The sequence below is a fragment of the Herpailurus yagouaroundi genome, unplaced genomic scaffold (assembly GCF_014898765.1).
Source record: "Herpailurus yagouaroundi ecotype Mexico unplaced genomic scaffold, PumYag 160, whole genome shotgun sequence".
NCBI lineage: Eukaryota > Metazoa > Chordata > Mammalia > Carnivora > Felidae > Herpailurus > Herpailurus yagouaroundi.
The window spans coordinates 3,253,627-3,281,609 of record NW_024412401.1 but is presented as its reverse complement, the minus strand read 5'-3'; the positions used below and the strand labels follow the sequence as shown (position 1 = coordinate 3,281,609).

General features: G+C 42.9%; 1 pseudogene; it reads right to left on the bottom strand.

The window, feature by feature from the left end:
- Positions 1 to 19: 19 nt before the first annotated feature.
- On the bottom strand, positions 20 to 6,182 carry LOC121035163 (60S acidic ribosomal protein P1-like; annotated as a pseudogene).
- Between the last annotated feature and the right edge of the window lie 21,801 nt (positions 6,183 to 27,983).

Below are 27,983 nucleotides of genomic sequence, written 5' to 3'. Positions count from 1 at the left end.
TTCTTTTCTTCCTCTTTCTTTCTTTCTTTCTTTCTTTCTTTCTTTCTTTCTTTCTTTCTTTCAAGTGTTCAGCTCTTTATTGAACAGATTACAGAAAACAGGTTTAGTCAAAAAGACCAAAGCCCATGGCATCATCAGACTCCTTTGATTCTCCTTTCTTGGCTCCCACTGTCTTCTCTTCAGCTCGGCAGCCATGATGGAAGTGGAGGACCTCCTGCTGCTGCAGTGCCAGCGGCCAGCTGGCCCACCAGCCCCTACATTGCAGATGAGTCTCCTGATGTCAACACTGGCCAGGGCCTATGCGGACAAGCCTGGCCAGAAAGGTTCAAGACTTACATCTGCTGTTTTAATGAGGGCATTGATCTTATTCTCGGTAATCATCACATCGTCGCTGTGCAGGATGGAGCCAGAGCAGAGGCTGATGAGCTCCCAGACCGAGGCCACGATGCGGGGGAGTGTTGAACGGTGCTGCTGGGCACAGATGAAGTGAGGGGCTCACCCCAGAGTGGCCTTAGCTTCCTCGGAGGGACCAGCACCTTCCAGCAGCTGAGGAAAGGGGCTGCCCCCTACTCATAAGTGTTCCTTCTCTTTAGGAGCTTACAGAATTGAAACGGCCACTGCGTTAATTTTAATGTTATTTTATTTTCATAAAATTGCACTGCAGAAGATCCAAAAAACCAAAAACATTGCCTGTAACCGTATTCTGAGACCACAATCTTTATTTTGATACGTGTCCATCAGTCTTTTTTGCTTTGCGTTATTTATGACGGAATTGTATTACAATACAGTTTTGCATTTTCTTCATGTAATTTCATGTCTGAAGCACCCATTCAGCATCCATGCCTCATCCCAGGCACTAACGCAGAGATTCCCTACCTTGTCAAGTAAAGCTACAAGGAGACTGCTGTTTACTAATTCTTGTCTCTTGAGGGAGACACATTAGTTGCTTAGATCTTAATCCAACTGTATGCTGTTCACAGTGTGTTTAGCTCCTTAAAAACAAAGAGACTACATCACTATCCAGAAGGCCTACCTGCCTCTCCGTCAACAATGTGATGGTTCTAGGGGTGTCTGGGTGGCTCAGTCAGTTAAGCATCTGACCATGATCCCTGAGTCTGGCTCTGTGTTGACAGCTTAGAGCCTGGGGCCTGCTTCGGATTCTGTGTCTCCCTCTCTCTTTGACCCTCCCCTGTTTGTAGCCTGTCTCTCTCAAAAATAAATAAACATTAAAAAAAATTAAAAAAACAAAGCAAAACAACGTGATAGTTCTTTCACCTTGGGGAAATCTGAAGAAAAGTATGCTCTCACTTTTTTGAAACCATCGATTGCCTGCTTACCAGACTCATTATCCTGCACTTGCTAAAAACTGCTTTGAAATTGGGATTATCACTGACTTCAACATTAACCTAGAATCATGGTTTCTTTCTCCCTCCCTTCCTTCCTCCCTCCCCTCCCCTCCCCTTCCCTTTCCTCTCAAGCTAGTTAACATACAGTGTCGTCTTGGCTTCGGGAGTAGATTCCCACGATTCATCACTTATATACAACACCCAGCTCTCGTCCTAACAAGTGCCCTCCTCAGTGCCAATCACCCATTTCCCCCACCACCACCCCCAACAGCCCTCAGTTTGTTCTCTGGATTTAAGTCTTCTTATGGTTTGCCTCCCTCTCTGTTTCTGTCTTATTTTTCCTTCCCTTCCCCTGTGATGATCTGTTAAGTTTCTCAAATTCCACATATGAGTGAAATCATGCGATACTTGTTCTCTGACTGACTTGTTTCGCTTAGCATAATACCCTTCAGTTCCATCCATGTTGTCACAAATGCCAAGATAACTTTTTTTTTTTTTTGCCTTCCCTTCAAGAGAGATTTTCTTAAAGCCTACTATATGCCATATATTCTGCATTCACCATGTGATATATTCCTCATAGCAACCCCAGGAAACAGATAGCATCTCCCTGTGTGGGCAGTACAGGAGGGAAAAAGTGAGGTATTCACCTAAAATCAGAAGTTAGGGAAACAAAATAGCCTCAGAGGGTTAGGCTGTGAAACCAACACAAAATGGAATGCAGAGAAGGAACTTAAAACTTCATGCTAAAGATATTTGTCAGGTTGGCTCCCAAGGATAGCAATATGGTCGTTTGGCAATAACCGTATCTAATGATTAAGCGTATTTTAAAGATTTGATTAATAATGGAAGCGTAGATGAGTGGGTGTCACCGAGTCAAATATATATAGGCTGTGCATCCCCAAGCAGGACCATTGAGTTAGTAATCTTCAGGAAACGTTTATTGAATGTCTCCTGTGGGCCATGCATTGTACTGGATGCTGGACATGCAAAGATAAGTAAGATATAGTATTTGCCGTCAAGAAGCTCAAAGTTTATTGGAGTTTAATAGACCCAAAACAGAGGCACCTGGATGGCTCAGTCGGTTGAGCATCCAACTCTTGATTTTGGCTCAGGTCATGACCCCGGGGTCATGGGATTAAAAGCCCATGTCAGGTTCTGCACTGAGGATGGAGCCTGCTTAAGATTCTCTCTCACTCCCTCTGCCCCTCTCCCTGCTTGAGCTCCCTCTCTCTCTCTCTCTCTCTCTAAAATAATAATAATAAGAAATAGACCCATAAGCAGATAATTAAAACAAGTGTACGAGGGGAGAGATTTTCTTGGAAGTATAGAGGAAAAACACTCATCTCATCTGGGAGGCAATGGTGAGGTTTCCTGGAGGGGGTGATCTTTGAAATGAGTCTGAAGGCAGCTTCTCGAACTATCCATATTAAAGGGCTAATCTTTTTTCTCTTTTTCATTTCCAATTTGCTATGTAAACACAATGAAAATGGACGACGAGACCAGTCACATTCAAAAGTACAAACCCAATTTTGTTCTTTGAGTACGCCGATATGTAATGGCTCTGGCTTATTACTATAAAAGTTTCTAAATGCTTGCTTTTCACTTCCAGACTCACCTCATTTCACCCTAAAAAACTCAACAGGACGGTTGAGAGCCAGCACCGATGCTTAGAGCACACTTTGCGAATGGCCTTGTGTTGAAGGATGAGGAGGCATCAGCCATGAGCAGGGAAGGGATGGATGGGGCGGTGGGGAGGGCAGCCTCAGCAGGGACATGGCCAAGTGCAGGGAATGGGGCTGGGGGTGGAAGCACTGGGAAAATTCTTTGGGCCTCTCCAGTGACTCTTCCTTACTCCTGTTCTGTGCGGGCTCTGCTTGCCAACTTCTCCCAGCCCTGTGCCTTCCGTCTCTTTCCTTCTCCTGGATACATTTTTCTCCTTCAGGCCCTGCATTCTCCTCATCTCCTTCCAAACCTGTAATGACGACTTTTCTGGGACCAAGAGACAAAAGGGAAGAGGGGAAGTTGTGATTAGGGGAACTGCCCCATTTGTCTTCCTCTCCCTTTGGTCTGAGAACATTTCAAATTCTTTGATTTAGCATTAAAAATTTCTTTAAATGTTTATTTCTTTTTGAGAGAGAGAGAGAGAGAGAGAGAAAGACAGAGAGTGAGCAGGGGAGGAACAGAGAGAAAAAGAGAGGGAGATGCAGAATCCAAAGCAGGCTTCAGGCTCTGAGCTGCCAGCACAGAGCCTGAAGCGGGGCTCAAACTCACGAACCGTGAGATCATGACCTGAGACAAACGCGGACTGACCTGAGACTTAACCAACTGAGCCACCCGGGCACCCTGAGAACACTTCAAATTCTTACTCTAACATTCCCAAGCTTGCAAAGTATGTTAAGAGTCAACAGAGAAAGGAACTGAAGAACTGGAATTTGTTAAATTCAATTTTATGAGTTAATGGAGGAAGGGGTCAGTCTCACATTTTCATTTTCTGAACCTAAAACCTGGAAAGGGGAAAGGGAGTAGAATTCTTTTTAAGTTACATGAACTTAAAAAAGGGGGGGGGCAGCTTTGTAACATGTAATTTTTTGGTCGTCCCAGCATCATTCATGCTCGTTACGAAATTTTGTCATAGCCTCAATTAGAATAATTTCTAACTCAGAACTTGAGAATTGGCTTCAGTTAAGCTTCTGGGTATTGTTTGGGTGAACTGGCTTCCCTGGTTTCAGAAGGCTGTTTATTTGAATGATAAATTAAATATGATTGGCGTTAAACCTAGTTATAAACAGAGCAAATGATGCTTGTGTCGAACTACCCCGGGGACTCAAAGCAACACATGGTTGGGCAGAAGAAACCACGAGGGAAAAAATCTACAGATTCAACTCTTGTCTTTAAAATGAAAACTTTTCTATTATATTAAAGACATCAAAGCAAAATGAAACGGAAAACCACTGGGAAAAAGATGTATCACTACATTGACAAAGGACTAATATCTATGTTATACAAATAGTTTATCTACATGAATGAGAAAACCACCGAGCAGAGCATATAGTAGATAAATGTGTAAGAGGGTGTGAGAACCTAGAACAGACCCAAGATAAAAATGGAAGTAGTGAAGTCAAGATGTGTTTAAATGTGAATAAAATTAAATTAGAAAGAAATTCTAATCTCTAACGACGATCTTAGCCGTGGAAACACTGGAGGGAGTTGAAAGCCATTTGCCAGTTCTAAACCCTGTAACACATGCCTGCGTGACTATTTATGGCCAATAGACAGTTTATGTTTGGAGATGTTTTCCAAAAGGAAGAATATGTACTATGCACACAAGATATCACTGTAGCATTGATTAGAAAGCCAAAATGTTCAATAACAAGAGAATGAGGTATTACATTATGGCATGTTGACTGGATGAAACAGAAGTATAACCCCCTAAAAATAACCATGAAGACAGTAATTCACCAACTTCGTACTCTCATCACAGAAAAATAGTATGTGGCTTAAAATATCACAGAATAAACCAATATAAATTTTTATTTTTCTATGATTGGACGCTATCAAATGGATATGCCTAAGACTAATGAAGAGAAAATAGAAGGCTGAAAGAAGTAGCTGTTTCGCTGTAGTGCAACACTTTTTAAATCTCCTCTTTCCTTCCTTTCTTGCCTCCCGAACCCCCATCTGCTTTCTTTCATGTTTTAAATAATATGTTGGTGTGACTTTTCAAAAGCAGACTTCCATTTGTCCCGATTTCTACACTTATTTCCTTGATAGCTAGTCACGTTAAATTGTTTTTAGGAACAAAGCTAATTATAAATTGATAAATGAAAAAATTAATGAAATAGTGAATAAAAGAGGAAAGACTTGTCTTACGAATCGGCTATAACTTGACCTCCGCTCCCCACACGTGGGAATGTCCTCTGTGTGTAGCACACTAAGTAAAGATTTCTTTTTTTAATTTTTTTTTTTAACGTTTATTTATTTTTGAGACAGAGAGAGACAGAGCATGAATGGGGGAGGGTCAGAGAGAGGGAGACACAGAATCCTAAACAGGCTCCAGGCTCTGAGCTGTCAGCACAGAGCCCGACGCGGGGCTCGAACTCACGGACTGCGAGATCATGACCTGAGCCGAAGTCGGCCGCCCAACCGACTGAGCCACCCAGGCGCCCCAACAACTAAGTAAAGATTTCCTGCTGACCTCAGAAAACATAAAGCCTAGCAAGAAAGGAGGATGGACAGTCAAGCAGATAAAACGTGTCCTCTTCACTGTATTCATTCAGGAACGTTTCAGTAAATTACTCCTGTGAACGACAATCGTGTAAAAACCGGTGAAGCAGGGCCATGAACGTGCTTGCCAGATGGAGACGTCTTTAAAGAGAGGACGTTTAAGGGGGTTTTGTTTACTTAAAAAAAAAGAATGAATTTTTATTTTAACAATGTAGTGCATGTCTACAGTGCAATGTGCCTGGTAGTTTCACCAAGTTTTTCATGACCTCAGACAGGCCCTGCTCTCTCCCCCCTGGAGCCCCACAACTAAGAGGCAATCACTTCCAGCGCTCTTCAGAGGCTGTTCTACTCCTGGAGAGTAGCCTCTCCAGGATGAAACCTCAGGGCTTCTGGGTGGAGAGGGTATTTACCTGGCTGTGTAGGGAGGGTAAGTAATTCCAGGGAGCAGCAACTTCTTGTACATTTTTCAGGGGCTCCTGCTCTGTCTTCCATGGCATCCAGCCCCCACTGGTTCCCGAGTCCCCTCGGTTCTGCAGTGAGACCCACTTTGTCACTTGGCTCCCCATCCTTGCTGCAGGCACTCAGCCACTTCTGGCCTGCTAAGTTGGGCATCGTACATCTGCTTTCCACATTCCAAAGTTTTGTTGAAATACTTCATCACCTGTCAGCTTCTCTCTGCTTTGCCCTTGGGGGCTTATGCATCTTTATTAAAACAATCCTTTTTATACTCTTTTCCTAAGTTTTCAGGAGGGAGCAGGGAAAATGCAGCTTCAATTGGCCCCTTCTGACTCGGAGCCGTAAGTCATACTTTAAAGAGGAATTTAAGGGTGAAGACATGGGGGGACGAGAAGGGCATTTTAGGTCAAGGAAAGCAAGTCCACGAACAGATTTCTGAAAGGCTGTGGCATCGTGTTTGGGAAATGAGGATCACAGTTGGCTGGGGTGTGGGGTGTACTGGATGGGGGGCCAGAGGCAGGTAGACAAGTCCCCCGTGGTAGACTGGCAAAGATGGCCCAACTTATTTTTCTCCTTGGCGCAATGTGACTTTGTAGCTTCCTCCAACAAAGGGGGAGAATCTGCCCCATCTCCTGGAATCCAGGTTGGCCTTGTGGCGGCTTCAGTCAATAGAATGTGGCAGCAGTGATGAGGTACGGTTCACACTAGGCCACCAGCGGCCTTGTGTCTTCCACTGGCCATCTTGGAACCTGGCCAGGTGCCGTGAGAACAAGCTCAGCCTGCTGGAGGATGAGAGACGTGTGACCCACCTCACGTCACCCCAGCTAACAGCCATCCAGTCCCCAAAGCAGCCACCCAACTGACTGGTAGCTGGCTAACGTGGACAAGGGAGCCCAGGTGAGGCCAGAGAAAGCATCTGGGCAGGTTCTAAGATGGTGACGAGAAAAAGCACCCAACGGAGACATTGTCTAAGTGTCCAACAACTTAATTGTAGAATTCTGAGGTAAATGTTTTTATTTTTTTAATTTTTAAAAAATATTTATTTATTTTTGAAAGAGAGAGAGAGAGAGAGAGAGAGAGAGAGAGACAGAGTGCGAGCAGGGGAGAGGCAGAGAGAGAGGGAGACACAGAATCCAAGGCTCTGAGCTGTCAGCACAGGGCCCATTGCGGGGCCTGAACTCACGAACTGCGAGATCATGACCTGAGCGGAAGTTGGCACTTAACTGACTGAGCCACCCAGGCTCCCCATAAGTGTGGTTGTTTTTAAGTGGTGATGTTTTGGGGTGGTTTGTGACTCAACTAGAGCTAACCAACATGCCCAACAGAAATTGGCAGAGGCATTGTGAGGCCAAGGAAAAACTACTGCTTAGAATTACAGGATCAGGTTCTAGTTCTTCCGTTGCTACCAACAGGTCATGTGTCCTTGGGCCAGTCACTTAACCTGAGCCCTGCCATCTAATAAAAGATGCTGGATGGTGGACCACATAAGTGGTTTTCAAGCTTCTTGGCCAAGTAAGCCACCTGGGAGCTTATTAAAACTAGCCATTCTGTCCACAATGTTACAAGATAGAAAAAAAACTATAGCTTATTTCCTGGTGACTCGGATGCAGCCAGGCCAACAGGTATCTCAGACACCAACGTTCGAGAACGTGAGGGTGTCTTCCAGGTTGAAAATCCAGTGAGCTTCCCTCCCTTCAGTAGGTTTTGCTGTGGCTTTAGATGCTTGTCCACCAAGGTGCCTGGGTTTCTTCCTCCCATGGGGCGGCATCTCTTCACCTTCCTGCCCTCTAGCCCACTCCACTCCCCCAGGCTCAGGTGGCTGTTTATGACTCCCAGGCTCACCACCTCAGCAGCCATCCATTTCTTAGCTCTCCCAAAACTCTTTTTAAAAAAAAAAAATTTTTTTTTAATGTTTATTTATTTTTGAGAGAGAAAGAGACAGAGTGCGAGCCAGGGAGGGGCAGAGAGAGAGGGAGTCACAGAATCTGAAGCAGGCTCCAGGCTCTGAGCTGTCAGCACAGAGCCTGATGACGCAGGGCTCGAACCCATGAACTGTGAGATCATGACTTGAGCCGAAGCCGGATGCTTGACCGACTGAGCCATCCAGGCACCCCTCTCCAAAAACTCTTAATTCTTCAAGAAAATGGTCATTCCACAGTCTTCCATGGCCTTAACCCTTACTCTTAAACGGGAACCCATTCAGCTTTCTCATGTCCTTCCAATCACTGCTTCCATGGTCCTTTGGATTCTCTGATAGACAAGTGCAGGTTTCCAGTGTTTGGTGGCTGGCGGCCCATGAAGCGCCACACCTTGTCCAACCGAGGGTTTTCTTAGGCTCTGTGAACCAGTGTTTTATTTATTTATTTATTTATTTTTATTTTTTTATTTTTTTTAATGTTCATTTATTTTTGAGACAGAGAGAGACACAGCGTGAGCAGGGAAGGGGCAGAGAGAGAGAGGGAGACACAGAATGTGACGCGGGGCTCGAACTCACAAACTGTGCGATCATGACCTGAGCCGAAGTCGGACGCTTAACCGACTGAGCCACCCAGGCGTCCCAATGAACCAGTGTTTTAAAAAGACCTGTCTCCTGCCTCTTGACATCACTTGTTTCCCATCTGGAGTGCTCTTCCCGCAGGCCCACGTCTCCCAAACTAGGGTGTCTCCTGGGTAACAGTTTTGCCATGGATACCAGTGGTTCTATCTCTCAAATTGACTAGCAAGCCTTGGTCTAAGCCTTCCTGTCATTTATTCTCAAATCACATTTCCTGTGTGTGGCTGGGGGAGGGGGAGGAGGAGGAAGACTTTCCATAAACTGCATCCATATTGTATACTCCCTGTCCTATATCAGAAAAAAATCACCAAATAAATGACCTCAGGACATCAGACAAAAGCAGTAAGGCACATGGCAAAACCAAAGTCATTCCCACCAGCCTTATGGCAGCGGTTGGGGTTTGCAGGAGGCAGGCCTCCTGGGGGCTCAGGTAGAAGAGACACCCTCTGTCATCCCGGGTGACCCTATAGTCTGAACTCATCTGACACTAAATGCTCTCTTCTCTCTAGATTGCCCTCTGCGCTGGGAGTCAGTTCCTCGAGGGGATGCTAATTAGCAAAGCTGAACAATTTGCAGATAGGTTCTACATCCTGTTTAGGATTCTTTTTCATTTAATTTTTTTTTTTTTTTTCTTGAGAGGGAGAGAGAGAACACAAGTGGGAGAGGGGCAGAGGGAGAGGCAGGGAGAGAATCCCAAGCAGATTCCACGCCCGACTTGGAGCCTGATTCGGGGCTTGATCCCACGACTGCGAGATCATGGCCTGAGCCAAAATCAAGAGTCAGATGCTTAATGGGCGGAGCCACCCTGGCACCCCAGGTTCTGTTAAGGATATAAAAAGTAGGTTTTAAAAATCCGTGTGGGTCAATAATGTTATTTTTTTTTTAATTTTTTTTTTTAACATTTATTTATTTTTGAGACAGAGAGAGACAGAACATGAACGGGGGAGGGGCAGAGAGAGAGGGAGACACAGAATTGGAAGCAGGCTCCAGGCTCTGGGCCATGAGCCCAGAGCCTGACGCGGGGCTCGAACTCATGGACCGCAAGATCGTGACCTGAGCCGAAGTCGGATGCTCAACAGACTGAGCCACCCAGGCGCCCCTCAATAATGTTAATTTAATTCTTTTTATTACGAAGCCGGGGCAATTTATTAGATAACGCACATGTGGCATAATGCACTCAGAAGCCTAGAGTCACTTACTGTGTCCTCAGCCGGCGGTGATAAAATAAATAATCTCTTAACAACTTAATTTCCTTGAGAGGAAATTTTATAGCAATAAACTTGGCTCTTGTTCACACCTTAAAGTAAACAACTCGGTTTCTTCGTTGTTTGGCCGTGAGTGAAGTTTCTGTCTTTACTCATGGATCTTTGGGTAGATCTTTGCTAGCAGTCTGAAGATAAGCCAGCCTTGTTTCAGACCGGATGGTCCTTCTCATGGTCTCTTACATTCATCTTAGTATGGCGTCCAGACTCTGTCCCCCGCACACCACCACCAGCTTCGTGGTGGTAGGGCATGTGGGCTCCCAGGGTCGACATGTGGTCCCACAGGATGAGCGCTGCCTCGTGTTGGGAGAATTGAGTTCCACACGGTGCTGGGCATTGACTGGGCTGAGTGACCAAGACCATCCTCCCAACCTCCCTGCCTCTCTGGTTCCTTATTCTATATAAAGGCGCAGCAAAATTGGTCCCTATAGCTCTTTCAGTGCTGGTTCTGAGAACACATTTGTGATGACCATTTTAGTCCTTCAGTAGACTCGGAGAAATCATCCAGAGTTCCTCACTGACTGATGGGGTCGGGGGTCGGTATCGGGTTTCCTTACCCTCCTATCAGCCCTGGGTACCATCTCTTAATTCAGAGGGGAATATTGAGACCTTCTGTTTTTGATTCAAAAGAAGCTCGGCACTAAGTAATATTAACCGTTTATACTCTAAATGCCGGCGTGAGCTTTGGAGTTCATTTTTCTCATCTGATCCTCACCCTATGAGGGAATCAGGTTAGCATTTTTGTTTGACAGGAAAAGAAAATAAGGTCTTGCCACTCTAAGTCACTGGTCCAGAGTCACGTGGCTAGTGATGTGGCCCGTGCCACCGAAGTCAGGCTTCGCACTTTTCACCAGAGCCCTTTACACGCTTTACTATCCCTTCAAAAATGAAGCTGCCCCTCAGAGAGCTGACACCCCCATTCTACCTGTGTTTTTGACATTTCCCGCACAGATACTCCGCAAGATGTGGTCTGTAATAATTATAAGGAATTATAACCGCGTATTCAGTTTCAAATTTCTCTCTCCACGAATTGGAGCAGGGAGCTGAGGAGGGAGAGTGGAGAAGAACTGAAGGAAAAGCCCTGCAAAATGAAGAGCCCTTTATCCAGCCAGCCACACACCTTCCTCAGACAAACACAGGTGCCTCTCTGTGCCAGGCTGGGTGCTGGGAACATAATGTGATGCAGGCACGAGGGGCTTGGGGACAAGGGTGAGAGTCGGAGGAATCTGTGCCATGTGAATCAGCTGCCTCGAGTTAGTTGTTCAGGCTTTAGGACCATAAGTGCATTCGTCACTGGTTTTCTCCTCCATCTTGGTTTCTCCTTTATCCAATACCAAAAGAAAATTAGGTGAGAACAGCACTGCAGCTCTAAGTGTGTTCTCCAAGGTAGCACGGTCCAAAGGAAATAAAAGGCGAGCCAATAGGTGTAATTTAAAAACTTTCCAGCAGTCACATTTTTTAAAACGAAAAAAAGAAGCAGGTAAAATCAATGATATGTTTCATTTAACCCAATATATCCAAAATGTGGTCCTTTCAGCATGCAATCAATACAAAAATTACTGAGACATTTTACATTCTTTTCTGTGCAATGGGGGGTATCTTTTAACTTTTCAGAGCCACCCTCATTTCAGACCAGTCACTTCACCAGTCCTCAGTAGCCACCTTTGGCTGGTGGCCGCCATGTTGGACAGTGTGCACCACTGGGTTTGCCTCAGAGAACAGACTGGTAAAGCAGCGGAGTGAGGCTCTCACCACCCTCGATTGGGCGCCCCACTCCAAGGAGTCCTGAGGGACCTCTCCGACTCCTGCTCTGATTGTATTTGGGGGGGGGGGGAAGCTGCACCACCCTTCCCGTTGATGGTTGATCAGCCACAGGGAGCCCTCGGCCTCCTTCAGGTTCCAGCCCCCAGCAGGCCTCCTTTCCTTACCGTGAAACATGACCACCGCCAGAGCTGGCCTGCAGGCGCACTTCAGAGAAGCCCCCGTTTGCAGCCCTCATGAATTGCTCTTTCTTTTCCACCACACACAGAAACCATTTCCCCGACTCCTTTTACCCCCAACGCCCTGCGGGGGGAGCTACACAAGGCTCCCTTTGTTTCCCAGGTTGGAGTTCCACAATGTACCTGCTTTTGATAAAAGCCTTACCCCGAAAAGCCACATTTTTGTCCCTTTTCTTCCTTTCCCATTTTTACAGAACCAACGAGCAAACCCTCACTTTCAACATTTAACCTTGTAAAATATGAGCAGGTTTCGACTTGTGGAAGTGGATTTGAGAGCTCCCCAGCTCCCTGCCCGGGGTTTGGCCTTCTGAGAGGAAATGGGGAGCTAGGTAGGCATCGGTTCCGAAGGCTCCAGAAATCCCTGTACGATGCCTTTTGGTAATTTGGTGACCCTGCATTATTCTCTACTGCTTACTAAAATCCTTTCCTAACCTCACGGGGTGGTGTCCTTCAAAGAAATGGGTTTTGGGAAAACTGTGCAGTTGGGTAATTCAAAGAAAATTAGGAAGCCCCGGCGTAAATGGAGAGATGGGAACACTCCGCCCTGAGGACTATAGCTGCCAATGTCTGCACGCTACAAAGTTGGGGCCATCCTCCCGCAACTCTCCCACCCCACCTCGGATAACCGGCTCCCGAGAGGGTACGTAGAAGGTGGGCTGTCGGGTCATCGGCAACCTTGTTTTCTCATTTTTAACCTAGAAACCTTACATTCGCTGCACAGCAGGACGGTTGGAAACCACATCAAAAGATCCTCTGACATTGTCTTAGGTACACCTTAAAAAAAGAAAAAAAAAAAAAAAAAAAAACAACGCTGAAAACAAAGCAGCCTTGTGCAGGACAGGGACACGCTGGTGATTCGGAGGCTTATCGCAGGGTCTCCGGACGCGGGTACTTTTCACGTAGGCGACTGGAACCTTTACTTTGGGGAGAGAGTCTTAGTGTTATTGAGCCCGGTTTTCCCGTGGAGAAATCATGTTTTTTACTCCTTTCATTCGCTCCCTCCCATGTGGTTGACTCCAGACTCAACCCTTTCCAGGACTTTGCCTCAGAGGAACCGCATTCAGTGACGAGCGTGGTGCATCTATGCTTTGTCACCCACAACACTGTGGCCCAGGAAAGGCTGTGCCTTCACAGCACTCGCTAGCTCTTAAGGTGGCATTTTTTTTTAAGGTTATTTATTTTGTGAGCGGTAGGGGGAGAGAGGCAGAGAGAGAGAGGGAAAGAGAGAATCCCAGGCAGGCTCCATGCTATCGGCGCAGAGCCCGACCGGGGCTGGATCCTGCGAATCGTGAGATCGTGACCTGAGCCAAGATCAAGAGTAGGACACTTAACCAACTGAGCCACCCAGGTGCCCCCACAGGGATGAGTTTCTTCAAGCCCATTCCCTACCAAATGTAATTGCTTCTGTCCTTGGTTTTTGTCTCAGAGGGACGGCGACCTTCACCTGGGCTCACAGTCCCATCTCAGCCTACTTTCTCTGAAAGGTCCATCAAGCAACCTCTCTCCTTATATGTTTAGCCTACTTCCTAGCTTATTTCCCTATGCTTCCAAACAATGCTTACCCCCTGAATAAATCTATCTATCTATCTATCTATCTATTATCTATCAATCATCTCTCCAACCTGTCTTTCCTTCAAGTTACCACTCTCTGTTTTTTGGTAGCAAATGACAGAAAAAGTGACCTGAGGTTGAGCAATACAGAAGGGTTAATTAGAAGGATCCTGTGATGGCTCAGAGAACTGAAAGGAAAGCCAAAAGAGCTGAGTAACCAGGCTTCCGGAAGGAAAGACTAAGGCAGCTCAGGTGCCTCGAGGTTTAGAGACTCCCAAGGTTGTTCCAAAGGACTCCCCCTCTCTCTATTGCTTATCTCTGCTTTTGTCCGTGTGACTTCAATCACTCAGGCCGTTATTTCTCTAGCAGGCTGGAACTATGGCTCTGGACATCTCCCAGGATCATGTCTTTTCAGTATTGCCACCAGAGAGAAATGACCAACTTTTCTCAGTTCCAGCTCACTAATCCCCAGAGAGGGGCTCCACGCTGCCTTTCTGGAGCCGTGTGGCACCCTGAAGTGGGTACCGGATTACAATATTCTCTGAACCACGTGGATAGAGAAGATCTCCAAACGAAGCCAGGTTCGCTTAACGAGAAGAAAAGAAAAGCACTGGGAGCAAAAATGGATTTTCATGATACACTCTATTTTCCTTCTTCCTTCTTCTACCAAATTTGTTGAAGGCATTGCTGTGCTTTTTGTATCTACTTAATTAATTTTCATTCATTCGGGCTTCTGTCCTTACCCCTCCATCACTACATATGCCTCATTAGGGTCACTGATGCCTTCCTTCTTGTTCTTGACTTGTCTCAGATTTCTGACCTGATGAAACCCTCCCTTCTCAAAAGCCTTATCTGTTGTGACTTCAGTCGTGCCACCCTCACTTAGTTCTCCTACTTTCCTTTTTACATTTGACTGTCTTTGTTGGCCCTTGCCCAGCTGATTATTTCTTCAAAATTTTTATTCCCTAGGACAGTTCTTTGTCCTGATTTATACCATATACTTCATTTGAGCATTGTGCTGGCCTCCTGAGGCTGTGTTTACTACATATAAACCAGAACTCCTCAAATCTTCTGGTTCCTTCTCCATCCTGGCCTCCTGATTGACATTTACAGGTTCTTCCTCTAGGTGTCCCTTAGGCATTTCAGATGTGTACAGAAACAGATGCAACATTTTCTTTTTTCCCCTTTCGTCTTCTCTCTAGAGACTTGCCTCTTCTCCTGAAGATCCATTTTAGATAATGGTACCAATCTTTTAAGCCAGGAACCTGGGTTCTTCACTTTGCCCTCTTCGTTTTCCATGTGGGCAACAGAAGTCCACCTCATTCGTATCACTTGGATCCATGTTCTTCTCTCAGTGCCCACATTCCCTGGTTTGGTTCCGAAAGTCATCATTGCTTGCTAGGACTATTGCAAAAGTTTGCAAATTGGCCTCTCTATTTTTAAACTCTTCCCACTCCCCGTGGGGTTGTCTTTTAGTGTATGTGTGTGTAAATAGGTATATGTGTGTGTGTGTGTGTATACATGTATATATAAAATATGTATTTAATTATAATATATATAATGTATATGTAATATAGCATCTATTTAATTAGAATATATATAATTTTATAACACATATATAGTTATGACAAGTTTTTCCAGAATACAACTCGATCATGCTACTCCTTTGCTTAACAACTTATACCTTTTCCTTGCTTTCTGAAGCCCTGCACAATGGGCTTGACCAAAATTCATCCCCTTTTCAGCCCTTGATTCAAACACTTCAAACTGGACCCCATTTTCATCACGCCTTTTAATATATTTAATGTTTATTTATATTAAATTCATGCATGTGTATAGTTTTTATTGTGAAAAAATCCTGTTTTTCAAGATTTATTGTGAAAAGCGGTAACCTCTGCCTGTGTTCTTCCCAGAGCAGCCATTTCAGCTCTTTTAGCTGTTTCTTTGGTGTTACCTCCATATTCTGAATAACATGATGTCTGTCATGTGTCTGGTTTGATTTTTCAGATTTAATATTCTGACCTTTATTTCTGCCTTCCCTTGCCTCCCCAACTCATACATGCACACTTTCCTTTCCATATCCTCTCTCTATAGTTATATCATACACTTGATACATATTCAGACTTTACATTAACATAACTAGGAGAATATTTCTCACAGCTGAGCTGTGTTATATATTATGACTACATTTACTTTCTTGAACAACTTTCTGTTTTCCCTGGAGTTAGTAATTGCCATATTTTTAATTTGTTTACTTTTCTATATACCAGTCAGTGATTCAGTCCTAAGCTCATTGCCAGAAGTTAAAATAGGTCCTCAATATATTCACACATGGCACTAATCCATCTGTTTTGTTTATATTCTTGGACTTAATCTTTCCAAACCCCTCTGTCTCCTAATCTGATTTTTTCATTTGGGTGGAATAGAAATGAGGTTAGGGAAAAGCACTCAGAAATAAAATATATACATCACTCTGGCATTTGGAGGGAAGAGAAACCACTTTTCCTCAGATGTAATACCCATTTACTTTATTTTTTTTTAAAGTCATCAATTTATTTCCTAGACCACAGCACTGCATGACCCCTTGGGCTATTTGGGTTGGGGGTTTGCTCTCTGACTGGTTCATGTTCACTTACATGCAGGCTTCTCCATTGATATATGATGGGATGACAATGCTAGTGATGATGACAGTGATTCTACAGAAGATGGTAAACAAATATCTCCAAATGTTATCTGTCTCATCTTGCAGAGGAAGGAGAGCACAGAACAGGAGTAATCAGCAGTGGTCGTTTCATCACGGTGGAGATGCACATGATGCTCTGAGGAGACAGCTCTTCACTAAAACACTGATGCACATAAAACAGGTCTGTAAGACCAGCTTACATTTCTCCAGTGTTTACAGCCTGCCAGGTGCCTCGTGCTGTGCCTGCATTTTCTCACTTAATTCACACAGTAGCCCTATGACTTTGGATGTTGAGGACTTCCATTTGGTAGAGAAGGAGACCATGTTAGTTTGCCCAAAGTCAAGCAACTAGTATCTGTGGGACTCAGGAATTGAGCCCAGGAAGTCTGACCTTAGAGCCCCACTCTTCCCTCTGTGCCTTACTACTCTTGATCTGAGAAGTGATATATGGGGTGTGGTACCAACCCATAGAATAACAAATGATTGAAGTGAATACCGAAGGTGTGCGGAAGAATGGTGTGGCAACTGCATTGTGAGCATTGGACCACTGGGATCTTTTTATGTTCATCTTGATGTCCTCAGGATTGCCCTTGGGTGTATTTGCTGAATCTCATTTAGTAGAACACATCATTTCCACAAATGTGTCAACATATGTTCTCTCTAGGAAAAAGAAGAGAGGGCACGTGTTTTTAGCAATACCTACAAGGTGCTGCAAAATCAGAGCTGGATTTTTACTTGGTCTCACCCTTAGACTTAACATTATGTGTCCCAGGTTATTAAACCTTGTCATTTCCTCACCTCCCATGTCCTGTGTGCTTTTGTTAACACTGTTTCACTGCCATGTGAGCCCCTTCTCCCCAACTCCACCTAGCAAATCTTATTCACCCTTAGGATAGTTCAGATATCACCTCCTTGAGGGACACTTTCCATGACTTTTGCAGAGGATTCCTTGTCCACGTTCCACGAGGATGTGATTTATCTTGCCTCCAGTACAGTATGTCGCTGTGCTTTCTATACCAGTATTTAACACAGTGCTTGGCTCTCTGATGGCATTTAGTAAAAGCTTATTTAATTAATAAATAAATGTTGAACAGGCAAATAGTCTTATGAAAACTGTCTCTCCAATTCTCCAGGACCACTTTTCCTGGATAAGAATTTTTTCCAGAACTGTTCCCTCTACGGTTTACTTTACCCTATCTTCATTTTTTGGGGGTTATTTATTAAAAATATTGTATAATGGAAAGTGGCCTACCCTTAATTTCTAACTGACTGTTTTTATTAGACCCAACTGAGCACAAATATTCCATTCCACTACTTTGTTATTTTTTTCAATGTTCAACATACATATTACCCATAAAAATGTGACTTCCTGCTTTATTTCCAGCATAACACATGAGGGTTCTATAAAATTTACTGGAGAAAATAAAATGTAGCGCAGACAGGAGATTTTTATCTATTCATGTGGCTCCCCACTGTCGACTCATATCATGTAATTCTACTTAGCACTTCTGGGCCCATTTCCTTCAAAGTACTTTCCAAGCATTACCTAAGCGATGTTGTATAGACGAGCGGATGGGACGCCGGGAACTTAAGCCGTAAATGCAGAACTGTTAAACACAGTTCTGAGGAAATTAGATTTTAGACTTGGAAAGAAATATGGTCCTGACACTAATACCCTGTCTCAATTCAAATGACCAAACGTCCACCTCCCCTCTGACATCTCCTCTATGAAGACAAGGGGGATATTATATGAAATGGAAGGGTGACTGAGCAGTGGTGTTCTAAAGATATGAAAAGCTATAATCGCCCCAGAGCAACTACACTAAAAAACGTGGGTTTTTTTTTTCTCAAGATTGTTGAAAAAAGAACTGCCATCGCTTCATAATCAAGACATAGTATACCACACCTGGAAAGGCCAGTAACAGTTCAAGCACAACCAGTATTTTCATGTAATAATCGCAATTGCGATTTTCTAAGTGCCTACTCTGTGCCAGGTGTATACGGTATCTTTAATCCTTTCCTTGACACTTAGAACAAGCTTGTGATTCTGCAAAATTGAAGTTTTGCCCAGGCCAGGCTCTGTGATCCCTCCTAACTTCAATCTGGGAGGATTTTCCAATGTAAAAAGGACACCTTTTAGAAAATGCCATCGAGTAGAGAAAAAGGCCAGGGGGCTAAATAAAGAATTGTGCTCACAGAATGAAGTTTTCCAGACTTCGTTTTTCAAACTCATGGAAATATCTGGAAGGTGCAAATTAACACAGCTGTGACCAGTGGGGCGTGGGACTGCAGAGTATCAAGAGAGGGGTAGCTCTCAGTTAGTAGCTTATATAGTCTTCTGTATCACATGCAGGTTTTTGAAACAGTAAGCATATAGTGATTTAGGAATTTCGAAGTAGTTTTACGGGAAAAACGTATACACTGGTTTTATAATCCGGGTCCTGTTTTCACATGTTGCTTCTCCCTCCCAGTCCGGCGCCATCTGTAAATCCGAGTAGGAATTCTGCAGTTTTTCCTGCAGGCAGAAGCGTGTCCTGTCTAGTTCATCACTGTGTCTACAACCTCAAGCACCTGCCTGGTGCCTACTGAGTGCTCAGTAATTATTGGTTGAATGAATGAGTTCTGTAAAGGAATCGTCAATTTTCTGTTTCCCTTTCTGCCTTTTGATTTTAGAGAGAGAGAGAGGGAGAGAGGGTGAGAGAGCTCACGCGAGCAAGGGTGAGAGGAGCAGAAAGAGAGAGAGAGGGAATCCTAGGCAGGCTCCATGCTTAGTGCGGTGCCCAACGTGAGGCTCAAACCCACGACTGTGGGATCATGACCTGAGCCAAAACCAAGGGTCAGACGCTCAACCAACTAAGCCACCAAGGCGCCCCTGTTTTCCTTTCAATGACCGTATCATAAGTAAAAAATTCTAGTTAAGACCGACACCATGCTTTGGTGCATGTATATGCATTCGTGTTTTAGATGGGGCTTGCTGGGCAGCTGGGTGGCTCAGTTGGTTGAGCATCTGACTACAACTCAGGTCATGATCTCATGGTTCATGAATTCAAGCCCCATATCCGGCTGTCTGCTGTCAGGACAGAGTGTGTCCCACCCCAAACCCTCCTTTGGTCTTTCTCTCTCTCTCTCTCTCTCTCTCAAAAATAAACATTAAAAGAAATTTTAAACATAAGACGGGGCTTCCAACAAATGGGCAAGGCTAACGAGAAAAGAAAACTAGGCAACTGAATATGTAAATGATGTGCATGTGCTGAGCTAAGGTCAATGACACTGTATCAGGCTGTGGAATAATGACTGCCCAGACATCAGACATCGAGAGACCCTTCCCAGTATTGTCATGCCACGCCCAAAGCACCTGCCCATCACTTTCAGGCCCATGTGGGGGTAAACCAGTGATTTCATGTCTAATTAATGTTGTTAATCTGATTTTCACAGGGTTTGCATTTTCATTTTAAATTCTAGCTTCATGGTTACATTAAAGCCATAAACAGTATTTAATCTTATTTGTGCCTATATTTTTTTGTTTTATTTATTTATTTTTTTTATTTGTGCCTATATTTAATATAATATATATATAATAATTTAAGCCCAACACCGAGGGTCCGTCAAATTGCTTTTTCAAAAAGGAATTGCGTTGAAGAACTGCAAGTTCAAATTGTTACTGAAACTTTTAGGCCGGACGAAACCAAAGACAGAGTCCTATGACATACCTTGAATCCTACAGTTTGTGTATATTTGGTCCATCGAGCAGAAATGCACGTGGCAACTCGCACCCACGCTGGGCAGTAACCTTATCCACAGGATATAATCACAGACTTCATCTTCTGTTTTTCAAAATCAAGACACATGTCCTGATCCTGGCCCTGGTGAGCTGGTGGCTTGGCTCTCAGCCACAGCCGTCACAAACTCCTGTGCAGACCTCCACCACGTATGGCTTTACTGCTTACGCCGTTTACTCAACTGCATGCAGTTTTTGCCATTATACATCAATTATCACAGCTAGGAGACCAGAAACTAGTCATATGCAGTTTCTGCCTGTCTTCAGACTTGAATTCCTCTACGCTAAGCTCCCACTGTGTTCTTTTGACCTCACTCCTGAGGCCAAGTGGGATGTCAAGCATTGCTTCGCTCACCGAGCTCTTTTTCCCCTGTGCAGCTTCTATCTACCCTGGGCCCAAGGGGTTGGTGGCTTTGCTTGAATTGCCTATGTAATTAGCATTATTTCTACTACCCACCTCTTCTGCCATTTCAAAAGATCTGCCTTCTGAGTAGCCCTGACCTGAGCATGAGATTTATGCGGATAAATTTATGTGGATTTATGTGGATAAGGGAATATATATTGTAACAATGATCCCGAGTTGAAAGAGGAGGAAATAAAATTGTATACAAATGCTGATTACAGCTAAGGGAAATATATGCATATATTATAAAAAGATTTGAAAAGAAAATTATTGTTATTATTATTATTATTATTATTTTAAAGTGGGGAAGAGTAGCAGAGAGAGAGAGAGAGAGAGAGAGAGAGAATCCCAAGCTGCTCTGCTGTCAGTGTGGACCCCAATATGGGGCTGGAACCCACGAACTGTGAGATCATGACCTGAGCCAAAACCAAGAGGTTCAACCCACTGAGCCACCCAGGTGCCCCTTATATATTATTATTAATAAGCTATATTGCATTCAGTGTTTATTACATTTTTACCATTGAACTTGAAAATAAAATTAACAAATCAAAGTAAGTGGGTTTAGTTGACATAGCATGTTTTTGGTGAATGTATGACAGCTCCAAGTTTTCACAACTTTTTCTAAGTCCTCACAAGAAGATGAACAATGGTCAGCCAGAAACTTACAACAGAGTGATACTTAAAGTGATCTTTCTCCTCCTTTCAAAAAAAAAAAAATGGTGGTGGGAGGGCATATGTTTTGTCCAGCATTCTAGAACCTCTACTATTCTCCATGATTTCTCAAAAAGACCAAAAAAAAAAAGGCTGTTGATGATTCTGATTTCATATTTTCTACTTCTTTCAGTGCCCTTGAAATATTCATTAGGGCTGGGATAATCCCTTGGGCTTTGCCGTCAGAAGAATGTTTATGTTTTTCCTATCTTCTTTGGAAATCAGTATTTCCATTGAGAAAAGAAAAGTGGGTTAGACAAGATTATCACTAATGCACCTTCCAGATCTAAAATATTACAGTAGGAACAACTGTGTGTATTATACGCAAATGTGAAAAGATCTATCCGGTGTAAATAAAGTATAAAACAATTGAAGTTGGAATGATATATACATATAAATTTAGCCAAGAGTGATATAATAGAGTGGCTATTTTGTTTTGGTTGTAAAAGCAAAATTGTTTGACTTCTGCAACAATGAACACTTGAAAATATATTTAAAAAAATTAAGGAATAGTGTTAATTTTATCTGCAGAATTTATTTCCAGTGTTCTTGTGTTTCGCTAAGAGGCTATGTATTAGCCAGTCACAAAAGAACAAAGACCGTGTGATTCCACTTACACGAGAGACCTGGAGTGCTCACCTCACGGAGAGAAAGTAGAAGGGGTGGGGAGGATGATGGCGAATTACTGTTTAATGGGCACAGAGGTTTAGTTTTGCAACATGAAACACTGCTGTGGATGGGTAGTGGTGATGGTTGCATGACAATGGGAATGTACTTAATGTCACTGAACTGTACACTTAAAAATGATTAAGACGGTAAATTTTGCGTTATGTGTATTTTACCACAAATGAAAGAGACAACGTACTTATTATTCAAATGCAGGGGTCTGTGTTAGTCCTATATATTCATGTCATTTTTAAAAATAAAATGCTTAGAAATAAAATTAATGAGAACTTATAGAATCTAAATGAAGGAAAGCTTAAAATTTTATGCAAGGTACAAAATTGGTGTAATTGGAGAGATGTGCGTAGTTCTAAGTACGAAGATATAAGGTTAAGACTGCTGACGATATAAAAAGATCTATATTGGGGCGCCTGGGTGGCTCAGTCGGTTGAGTGACTGACTTCGGCTCAGGTCATGATCTCATGGTTTGTGAGTTTGAGCCCCACATCGGGCTCTGGGCTGATAGCTCGGAGCCTGGAGCCTGCTTCGGATTCTGTGTCTCCCTCTCTCTCTCTGCCCCTCCCCCACTAATGCTCTGTCTCTCTCTGTCTCAGAAATAAACATAAAAAAATAAGATCTATAAATTCAATGTACTCCTTTTGTAGAAAGTAGAGAAATTGATTCCAAAGTGTGAATCAAAGATATCTATGTAAGAATATCCCAAAAGGTCTTTAAAAAGAGGAAAGGAAAAAAAAAATACCTCTAGATATTAAAACGTATTCTAAAAACTAAAGTAATTTTAAAAGGTTGGCATTATTTTAATAGACAGGCAGATGAATGGAAAAAAATAAAATTTAATGCATGCATACATTTGCTATCAATAAAAATACAGTCCAAACTGTTGGAGGGAATGGATATATTTATAATATTATCATCATTATATGAGAACGGGTACTGGCTAGTCCTTTGGGAACAAAATACAACTTTGCTTCTCATGCAAAATAAGGTCCCGAGAGCTCAACAATTTAAACATGTTAGTAAGACAAATGTACTAAAAGAAAAATTGGGAAATAATTTTTTGTAAGAGTGGAGGGGAAGGACTTTAGAATAAATACTCAAGATCCAGACACAATAAATACATATTCAATAAATAGGACCATATAGGAGCACCTGGCTGACTCAGTTGGTTGAGTACCTGACTCTTTTTTTTTTTATTTTTTAAATGTTTATTTATTTTTGAGAGAGAGAGAGAGAGAAAGAGAGAAAAGATACAGAATCTGAAGCAGGCTCCAGGCTCTGAGCTATCAGCACAGAGCCTGACATGGGGCTTTGAACTCACCAACCATGAGATCATGACCTGAGCTGAAGTCAGAGGCTGAACCAAGTGAGCCACACAGGTGCCCTGCACCTGACTCTTGATTTCAGATCAGGTCATGCTCCCAGGGTCGAGGGCTTGAGCCCCACCTTGGGCACCGCGAGTGTGGAGCCAGTTTAAGATTCTCTCTCTCCCTCTGCCCCTCTCCGCCACTCACGTGCTCTCAATCTCCAAATAAATAAATAAATAAAGCCATATAAAAATTAAATACTTTTGCAGAGAACAACCAGGAATACAGTGAATATAAAATGTTAAGGCTATTTCTCTTAAGATACAAGGAACTCTTAGAATTAATAAGGAAAAGACCAACAATCCAACAATGGCCAAGATATTTGAATCAGTTCACTCACACACAAAAATGTGAATAGTTTATAAACTTAAAAAAATATGTTCATCATAATTCAAATAGAAATATAATTAATTTTTTTGTTTACATTTATTTATTTTTGAGAGACAGAGCACAAGTGGGGGAGGGACAGAGAGAGACTGAGACACAGAATCTGAAGCAGACTCCAGGCTCTGAGCTTTCAGCAGAGAACCCGATGAGGGGCTCGAACTCACAAACTGTGAGATCATGACCTGAGCCAAAGTTGGACACTTAACCGACTGAGCCACCCAGGCGGCCCTAGAAATATAATTTTTTAAAAGTGATATATGTCATGTTTCACATAGATTGGTGAAGACTAATATGTTGTGTACATAAGAGTTTAGAGAAACAGGCAAATTAACCCACTGATGGAAAAAAAGGGGAATTGCAATGACTTCTTTGGAAAGCATTTATGCAACAAATATCAATATTCTATTTTATTTTATTTTTGAATTTTAAATATTTATTTATTTTTGAGAGAGAGAGAGAGTGCGCACGCGGAGGAGAGGCAAAGAGAGAGGGAGACACAGAATCTGAAGCAGGCTCCATACTCTGAGCTGTCAGCACAGAGCCCAAACCTAGGAACCATGAAAATCGTGACCTGAGCTGAAGTCAGCTGCTTAACCAACTGAGCTACCCAGGCGTCCCAAGTATCAGTATTTTAAATGAACATGCTATTTTACCCAGTAATTCTCATTCCGAAGATATATCCTCACTTGACCGCAAAAAAGTAAGTGTAAAGGATATTCATTTAAACTCTGTCTTTAGTATTGAAAGACTAAGAATACATCTATCTGTAAATAAAACAGCAATTAAGGAAATCATGGTACTTTTATGCAACGAAGTAGTATACAGTCAGGAAAGGAGTGAGTTAGATACGATAGTATTAAGTGCCGTAGCTTAGGAATAGACAGATTGACAATGGAACAAAATAGAGAGCCCAGAAATAGACCTATCCATATCTGCTCAACTGATATTCAGTAAAGAGGAATATCAAGTAGCTTTGAAGCATATAGTTCTTAATAATTTTTAAGTACGAATTAAATAATAGGGTTCTATTTTTGTCTGTCAATTGGCAAGTATTTCTGTTTCCATTTTGATGTTTATTTATTTATTTTGAGAGAGAGAGAGAAAGAGCATGAGCGGGGGAGACGCATTCATAGTTTGTTTGGGCTTAGTTTTTTACACACAAAAAAGAATCATCTTCCACATCCTGTTTTGTAATTTTCTTTTCTCACTTAACACATCAAGAATAGCTTCCCACGTCAGTTAATATACAGCTACATCATCATTCTGAATGGTAATCTCATTTCATTGTATAAATGAATGAGATTTCCCTTCACCAATCTCCTGTTGGGCATACACGTCGATCGTTTTTTAGCGATTACAAATAATGCCTAATCCATTGGTTCCCACTGTGTAGCAAACCACCCCTAAAACTTCATAGCTTAAAATAACGACCTGTTTTCTTAAGCTTTTGTTTATATTTTGATGTTTATTTATTTATTTTGAGAGAGAGAGAGAAAAAGCATGAGCGGGGAAGGGGCAGAGAGAGAGGGAAAGAGAGAATCCCAAGGAGGCTCCATGCTGTCAGCGCATAGCCTGACTCGGGGCTCGAACCCACAAACCGTGATAACATGACCTGAGCTGAAATCAAGAGTCAGATGCTTAACCAGCTGTGTCACCCAGGAGCCCCTCAACTGTCAAAAATTTGAAGAATGGTAACTTCAGTATTATCAGGCTGTTGATCTACTCATCTTTTTGTTGATTTATTTATTTAGTGTTGTTTGTCCATTCATTCAGTTATTTCATTTATATTTATTGTGCAACATGCATTACACTGGGCGCTGAGCTCTTATTGCTACAAGTTTAGTTGATTAGAGACACTCCAATCGTGGCAATATGAATCTACAGCTTAAAATGTTCCTTTACGGCACACGTTACCTTCTAGAAATTTATCCCGCATCAATAATCAGGTATGTGTGCAAAGAAGTAGTTAACGGAATATTTAGTATAGGACTTGGGGAGGATGGAAATGGAAAAAAAAAAATCTCCATCCTTACAAGTACATCTCCTGTAACGTGACGTTGCAGATTTCCCCACCAAGCCAGGGGGGGCTGTTTCAACATCCCTCGAATCTGGGTTGGATTTGTGACTAGGAACGGCCAGTAAGAGTTTAGTGAGTGGTTCGGAAGCAGAGGCTGGAAAAGAGCTTGGGCTCGCGGGCTTGCCTCCTGAGACCCTGAGGCCTTGCGTGGAGAAGCCTAGGCTAGCCCACTGGAGGATGGGAGACCATGTAGAGAGGGGCCCTGCTGTTTCAGCGGCAATGGTTCTTCCAGTGTCCTCAAAGAATCGTGAGCTTCAGAAAACGGGTCGTTATTTTAAGCTATGAAGTTTTGGGGGTGGTTTGCTACACAGTGGGAACCAATGGATTAGGCATTATTTGTAATCGCTAAAAAACGATCGACGTGCATGCCCAAAGGAGACTGGGGAAGGGAAAGCTCATTCATTTATACAATGAAATGAGACTACCATTCAGAATGATGATGTAGCTGTATATTAACTGACGTGGGAAGCTATTCTTGACGTGTTAAGTGAGAAAAGAAAATTACAAAACAGGATGTGGAAGATGATTCTTTTTGTGTGTAAAAAACTAAGCCCAAACAAACTATGAATAGGTCTGGTAGATTATACTCTAGTGTTAACAGTGGTTATTCTAATTTTTTAAATTAATTCTTTGCATATCTGTACTGCCTCGTCCTCTACTTAGGTGAAATGAAATAGTAGGAGGGTTGGGGGGCCAGTTATAGAAGAGATACTGAACGGAGTCTGGTTTCTCTAGGTAATATTCGAATCAACTAACTTTTTAAAAAGCCACTGTCTGTATCTACGCCCTGGTCCCAACGCTGTGCTCTCGCTGTTCTCTCCTCACGGCAGCTTCGTGAACCCACCGGTGGGTCCCTGCTCCTGGGTTCCCCTGCCTGTCTTTCTCCTTCTCTGCTTTTCTGGTTGGCCTCCATGAAACGTTCATTATAATTTTATTCTTTGCTTCTGTTACAGCGCCTTCCTATCTCTACTCGGGTTCCCATGCAGGATCTGTGGTTGTGGATGAAACCCAAGAGCACTTGGCTACAGACACACTTTTGTCTTCCCGGTAAGCAAAGTAACAGGAGAACCCACGGAATGAACGCCACCAAGTGCACGAGGATGGCGGAGAGCATTAGCGATGGGGGACACGCTCCCAGGCTTCGTGTCAACGAGAACACAGTGCACTGGCCACTCTTCCGCATACCCGCTTAGTGTTTATATTTTGGCTTTTACTATGGAGCTGAATATTCTTTCCAGAGTGCTATTAAAAATTCTGACTAATCCTGAGGTAGGTGACAGCCTCTTTTCACTGATGGAAATATCGAGCACCCAAATGACTAAGTGATCTCTCTCAGGGCGGAGGAAAACCTACTGTAAACTCCGTCATCTGATTGCCCCCAGTGGTCCACGTGTTTTAAGCTTCCACAAATAGACGCTCTGACAGGAAAGGTGTAGAAACTCTGCTGGCATTTCTACAAGTAAAATGGTAATTTGCCATTAAAAATTTACAACATGGGGCACCTGGGTGGCTCAGTCGGTGAGCATCCGACTCTTGATTTCAGCCCAGGTCACGATCTCGGGGTTCATGGCTTCACGATCTCATGGTGAGCCTCACATCAAGCTCTACACTGACCATGAAGAGTCTGCTTGGGATTCTCTCTCTCCCTCTCTCTCTCTCTGCCCCTCCCCTCCCAAATAAACTTAAAAAAGAAGCAAAAAGAGTAAAGCATCATTGTTAAAAAAAAAATTTACAACACCGATGAATAAAAGTAACAATTAATGGACTTAGACCGGGGAAAATGACAATAGTATTTATCTACATGTCTACCTCTCTGCCTCTTCCTTCATCCATTTCCCTCCATTTATATGTATATATGTCACGGAAACAATTTTTTTTTTTTTTTAAAGTAAGTTTACATAGGTGAAGTAACGGTGTTTATCAGGCATTTGGGGGCAGTTTCGGAGCCTTTGTATCAGGTTTTCCAAAAACTCAATCAAAATGCTAAGTGATGCAGTGCAATTATGTGGTTTTGTGAGCTTCGGGATAGTTTTATTTTTTTAATTGGTTCAGTCTCATGTTTTCCCTAATGATTACAAATGATTTGAGGCTGGGAGCTATGAAATCTGCTTAGTGGAAGGTAATCCTGCCCTGGTAGTCATTCACGGTGCCTGGGGGGTGGAGGGAGAGAGTTTTTCATATATTATCAGTGTGAATGGTTGCATTGAATCTAAACCACAGCAACTATTAGCTGTGGGTGTGTGCTAATCCATAATTACAGTTGAACCACTTTCTTGGAGTAACCAAAGATTTCTCTACTTTGGGTTCTTTAATACCATGCGGTAAGCGAGTATGGAAATAAATTCCTCAAGCTATGTAAAATCTGACTAAACTACATTTCTCTTAAATGCACTCTTTAAAAAACTGTGCACAACTCTGTCACGTATCAGAAATTCCTGTCTTATTACACTGTGAATTTTCTTGGCTGGTTTTGTTTTGTTTTATGATTTACCACTTTTTTTTT